Source organism: Zea mays, chromosome 7 (assembly GCF_902167145.1).
Source record: "Zea mays cultivar B73 chromosome 7, Zm-B73-REFERENCE-NAM-5.0, whole genome shotgun sequence".
NCBI classification, from domain to species: domain Eukaryota; kingdom Viridiplantae; phylum Streptophyta; class Magnoliopsida; order Poales; family Poaceae; genus Zea; species Zea mays.
The window spans coordinates 45,291,680-45,297,887 of record NC_050102.1 but is presented as its reverse complement, the minus strand read 5'-3'; positions in this window follow the sequence as shown (position 1 = coordinate 45,297,887).

The following is a 6,208-nucleotide window of genomic DNA, read 5'->3' as shown; positions in this document are numbered from 1 at the left end:
GGCAAACAACTACTAGAGACTTTGTGAAACACTATAATGGGTGTGTAGAGAAGTTAATTGTGGTCTTCAAACTAGTGTATCCTCTGTATCCCTTACCTCTGAAATATGGTCTCGAAAGGCTAAAGAGGATTACATTTTTGTTATTGCTCACTTTGTGAACCCTAATTGGGAGTTAGAGGAAAGGTTGCTTGGTCTAAGGCCAATTGAAGACGACCATACTGGTAAGAACATTGCTGAACGTGTTTTCTTGGTGATAGATGAGTATGGCTTAACTGTTAAGATCTTTGCAATTATTTTTGACAATGCTTCATCTAACCATACTACCATGTCATATCTAAAGGAAATATGTGACACCTAAGAGGGGGGTGAATTAGGACTTCTAAAACTTTATCTAAACTAGGCCACAAATAAATCCCTAGAGCAAACCCTATGCAAATAATCAAACTAGAATGTGCAAACTAGGTTTTGTTTAAGTGTTGCTACCTCTACCACAATGTCTAATTTTCAATCCTAAACAATCTAAGTATAAAGACAAGATTGAAACTTAAATGCTTAATATAAATGCAGAAGCTAAAGAGCAAGGTAGAGATGCAAACTCTCGTGGATGATGCCGATATTTTTATCGAGGTATCCGGAACCGCGCAAGGTCCTGACTAATCCTCGTTGGTGCCCCTATGTAAAGGGAAGCCCACGTGAGGGTCAACCACCACGGTCGAGTAACTCCGTAGAGAGCCGCGGGCCTTCTCCACGCGCAAGTGGTGCTCCGCTTCTGGCTCCTCTCGAACGCTCTTCGCTGTCTCCACTAACGAGCTTCCGGCCGAAATGTCGCGGGCCTCGTTCCTCCGGAACACGGTGGCGACCGTGACACAAACTTGGTTGTCACGGTCTCGCAAGACTCTCACCCCACTCGGTACAATTACAACGGCTCACGCAAGAGCTAGAGGTTGTGTGGTTTTCTAAACTCACTCAACTAACTAGGGTTCACCTAGAGCAAGAGCTAAAGCGGTGTAACTAACCTAAGCACTTCGGAAAGCACCTACGCTAATCACCGAATGATTCTATTAGGCACTTAGGTGTATGAGCACATGGAAATGTTTATACTATGCCTTGGTATGTTGCTTGGGCTCCCATACCTTGAAATGGCCGGTTGAGGTGGTATTTATAGGCCCCAACCCCATTTCTAGCTGTTGGACAGAAAGCAGCAACTTTCTGTCGACGGGCACACTGGACAGTCTGGTGCATACCGGACAGGGCACTGTTCACTGTCCGTTGCCTGCCACGTCAGCCGACCATTAGGGTCTATAGCAGTCGACCATTGGATCCGACCGTTACCCATACTGTCCGGTGCACACCGGACAGTCCGGTGCTACAGCCCAAGGGCGCTTGTCTGTGGGTCCCTCTACGCAGACTGTCCGGTTGTCCCACCGGACGATCTGGTGCACACTAGAAAGGTACTGTGCAGTGTCCGGTGCGCTACCAGGGCGCTGGCTGACTGCCCACTTCATGGATTTCTTTGCTGATTCTTTGGGCTTCTTTTGTTCTTGAGTCTTGGACTTCTAATCGCCTTTTATGTCTTCATTTGAGGTGTTGCATCCTCAGTGCCTTAGTCCAATCCTCTTTGTATCCTATGAACTACAAACATAAACACTAGCAAAACATTAGTCCACAGGTTATATTGATCATCAAACACCAAAACCGATTGAGCCAAATGGCTCGGGGTCCATTTTCCTTACAATCTTCCCCTTTTTGGTTATTGATGAAAACACAACCAAAGCAAGCAAATATAACCAAACATTTGAGTGAAAATATGCAATCTACTTTCTAGGATGCATGAGTGTCCCCACAATGTGAGATTATGGACTTAAGCCTCCCCCTAACTCCATAATTCACTTACTTCCTATATTAGACCAAAGAGCCAAAACCACTTGAAGGATGAAAATTTTTAATTTGGTGGTGTTTGGTGTTTGATACACTTTGTATTGCTTTGGTCCCTAAACTTCTCCCCCTTTGGCATCAACCATCGAAAAGGAAGATATTAAAAGCATGTAGGAAGCAAATAAGACTAGCCCTCATAAAATATTTATCAATATTATAGATTGAAGCAGTAAAGATTATTACTCCCCTAAATGAGTGTTCTCCTTTAGAAAGAATTTTCTCCCCATTTAGAGACGAAGAAATACTCCCCCTGACAGAGATCTTCTACTTAGGAAAAAACATGTGAGAAATAGAGGTGCAAGACATGATTTGATTAGACTAACTTCCCTTATGCATAGGTAACAATATGACTTAACAACTTATGCATGTAGAGCAACATGGGAAGTATAGGATGTGAGATATAGTCTAATCAAATATTGGAGAAGACATGTAAATGATACCAAATGTAGTCTCAAAGATACTAATTGAAAGTCAATTGAAGACCAACTGAAGACCAATGGCAGGCTTGTGAGACATAAGAATTCTTGTATATTTGCAGTGGAAGCTTTGTTGTCTATCTCCGGGGACTCCATTTTCTGTCAATGAGACTACTACATATAATAGACTTGAAAATAGGTATTAGTCTCAAAGACTTAGATTATAGAGTAACCTCCCCCTGAAAGTGTGCATACAAGGTTTGAATACTTGTAGGAGACATGCACTATGATTTGATATCAAGAGGGGCAAATTATCTATAATTCGAGCTTTGGCACATATAAGTTAAATGATACCAATTGAAGCATGATTGAAGTATTATACCACTTGTAGTATTTCGAAATATCAATGATGTATCATTTTCTTAGGAATATTGAAAAAGCTATGTGCCGTTCTTAGATAAACATTTTAAACCATGTAGGTTTGCTCAAGAATACGAATTGAAAGTGAGAAATCCTACCATATGATTGACCTAGTATGCATGCATTTTTAATCAAAAGTAAATACCAATTGCAGCACTAGGTATTAAAGGTAAAAACTAGATGCAAGAAAATAGATACGCATATCTAAAAAAGGAAATACGATAAATCTAGTTACCTTAGTTATGGGTGGGAAATTTGGGTCCAAAGTATGCACTAACCCACTTGGCAATAGACTTGATCCAATGTGATGCATCCCATGATATACATCCAAATTTGCTAAGTCTCCAAATTTCCCGATGTCCTTCGGACTTCTTACTTCCCTCTTGGGGTCCAAATCTTCTTGGTGCTTTTCATGGTTGAAATAATTTCTTTTGGTACCCAGATGCTTTTGGCCCCTTTCCCTTTGATGGCTTGCTTGTTGGCCTTGATTGCTATCACCTTTCCATTCTTTTTCTTCTTGATCAAATATGGTGTAGCAGCCTTTTTATCCAGCTTGTTGATGTAGGTGTTGGAGATTTTGCTTGTTGGCTTTTGCTTGAGCTTTTGCTTATCCTTAGTCTTCGCCTTGCATTGGAAAGACTTGTGGCCTTCTTTGTGACAGCCTACAAATCACAGTTTCGCCCTCCACAGGCTTCTTCACTCCCGCAGTGGTGTTATCCTGAGGAGGTTGGATTTGTTTGGCTTTGCCTTTCTTGTCAAACAAAGCCTTGCCAAGGTGAGCCACCTCTTGCTTTAATTGCTCATTCTCCATTGCAATCTCGTCTGAACATGTTTCTATAACAACATTCTTAATAAGAACTTGATTGCAGCGGTTAGAATTATCAATTAAATCAAAACAGGAAGTAGAAACATCTTTATTAATAATTTCAGGTATTTCAACCAAAGATACTTATGTGGGGCTACCAGTGTTTTCTAGCTTAGTAGTTAGCTCATCATTGTGTATGCTAAGAATTTCCATTTTCCCTAGAAAATTTTCAATGGCTTCTTGGGAGCTAGCTAACTTAGCCTTTAGTTTATCATTCTTTTTAATAAGGCCATCATTGGTAGCAGTGGATGAAGCACTAGATTCTAATTGCTCAATTTTAGTTGATAGCTGACAATTTAAATTTGCAAATGTTTCAAATTTTTCTAGCAAACTTTTATAATCATTTTCAGAGCTAATCAACTTATTTTTCAAGGTTTTAAATTGAGCCTTTTGTTTAGTGCAAACATCCTGGAAAAATTTAACGGCTTCCGCAAGCTCATCTACGGAGGGCTTTCCCTCACCTTCATCATCACTACCGCTATCATCACTAGAGGATGGAATACTCATTTTACCTCTTGCCATAAGGCACTTGCGTGATGACCATGATGAGCGTGATGAGGATCGGTGGATGCGCGTCCTTGGAGGTTTATGTTCACTTGAAGAGTCATCCCAAGTTTTGACACTTGTAAGCACCTTGCCTTTGCTCCTCCCCTTTTTGGGTTCGACCATAGTTGGATAGCTGTCCCTGAAGTGGCCCTTCTCACCGCATGCGAAACATTCTCTCTTTCTTTGCTTTTTCCTGTCAATGTTAAAGAGAAGATCCTCGACCTGTAGGGGCACACCCATTAGATTAATTTTGTGGATCATCCCCATTATCTTTTCGATGCGTTGGATTGTTTCTTCGTCCTCGGAGGATGATGTTGATGGTTGATTATCTTCATCATCATCACTTTCTTTTTCTTCCTCTTCTTCACTTGAGGAACTTGGAGTGGGAGCCTTCTTTTTACCCTTCCTTTCATCACATGCAAAAGCATATGGCCTTGAGGAAGTTGGCTCCTCTTGTCAACCCCTTTTTCTTGACATTTAAAATGCCGCAATTTTTCCGATCACAATGGTCAGGGTCATTGTACTCAAGTCCTCCATGTAGTGAAGAATAGTGATGATGCTCCCATATCTTTGTTGTGGTAGTAGGGAGATAATCTTCCAAACAATGTTTGCATCACCTAGCTTATTAATGCCAATAGAATTGATCTCATTGATGATTAGATTCAAACGAGAATACATATCTCTAACAAGCTCATTATTCTTCATAGCAAAAGAATTATACTCATTTAAGACTAGGCAATGTTTTTGCTCACGGACATTCGATGTGCCGTCATGGAGCTCATGCAATTTTAGCCAAATCTCATTCACAATTTTTAATTTAAAAACTTGATTAAAAATATACATGCTAAAAGATTCATACAATAAATTTTTGGCTCTAACATTTAAATGAATTTCTTTTTCCTCACTTGTGGTGGGTTTCTCGGGATTCTTGGGAGGTTTCATCCCACCATGAGTGACTCTCCAAACTCCTAGATCAACGACCTCTAGGTAGCAAGCCATTCTAGCATTATAATATGGGAAGTTAGTGCCCTCAAAGTGTGGTGGCCTATGGGTATCCGTCCCCTTTATCTAAAAAGTGTCGACTCTTTTAGTGGTGAAGCTAAAGCGTTTCAAATGAGCCAAACCAGGCTCCGATACCAATTGAAGAAAACAGGTGACGCCTAAGAGGGGGGGTGAATTAGGACTTCTAAAACTTTCTCTAAACTAGGCAACAAATAAATCACTAGAGCAAAACCTATGCAAATAATCAAACTAGATTGTGCAAACTAGGTTTTGTCTAAGCGTTTCTATCTCTACCATAATGTCTAAGTTTCAATCCTAAACAATCTAAGTATAAAGACAAGATTGAAACTTAAATGCTTAATATAAATGTGGAAGCTAAAGAGCAAGGTAGAGATGCAAACTCTCGTGGATGACATCGGTATTTTTACTGAGGTATCCGGAGCCACGCAAGGTCCCGACTAATCCTCGTTGGTGCCCCTATGCAAAGGGAAGCCCACGCGAGGGCCAAGCATCACGGTCGAGTAACTTTGTAGAGAGCTGCAGGCCTTCTCCACGCGCAAGTGGTGCTTCGCTTCTAGCTCCTCTTGGACGCTCCCCATCGTCTCCATTAACGAGCTTTCGGTCGAAACGTCGTGGGCCTCGTTCCCTCCAGTACACGGTGGCGACCGTGACACAAACTCGGTTGTCATAGTATCGCAAGACTCTCGCCCCACTCGGTACAATTACAACGGCTCACGCAAGAGCCGAGGGGTTGTGTTGTTTTTATAAACTCACTCAACTAACTAGGTTTCACCTAGAGCAAGCACTAAAGCGGTCTAACTAACCTAAGCACTTCGCAAAGCACCTACGCTAATCACTGAGTGATTCTATTAAGCACTTGGGTGTATGAGCACTTTGAAATATCTATACTATGCCTTGGTATGTTGCTTGGGCTCCCACACCTTGAAATGGCTAGTTGGGGTCATATTTATTGGCCCCAACCACATTTCTAGCCGTTGGACAGAAAGCAGCAGCTTTCTGTCGA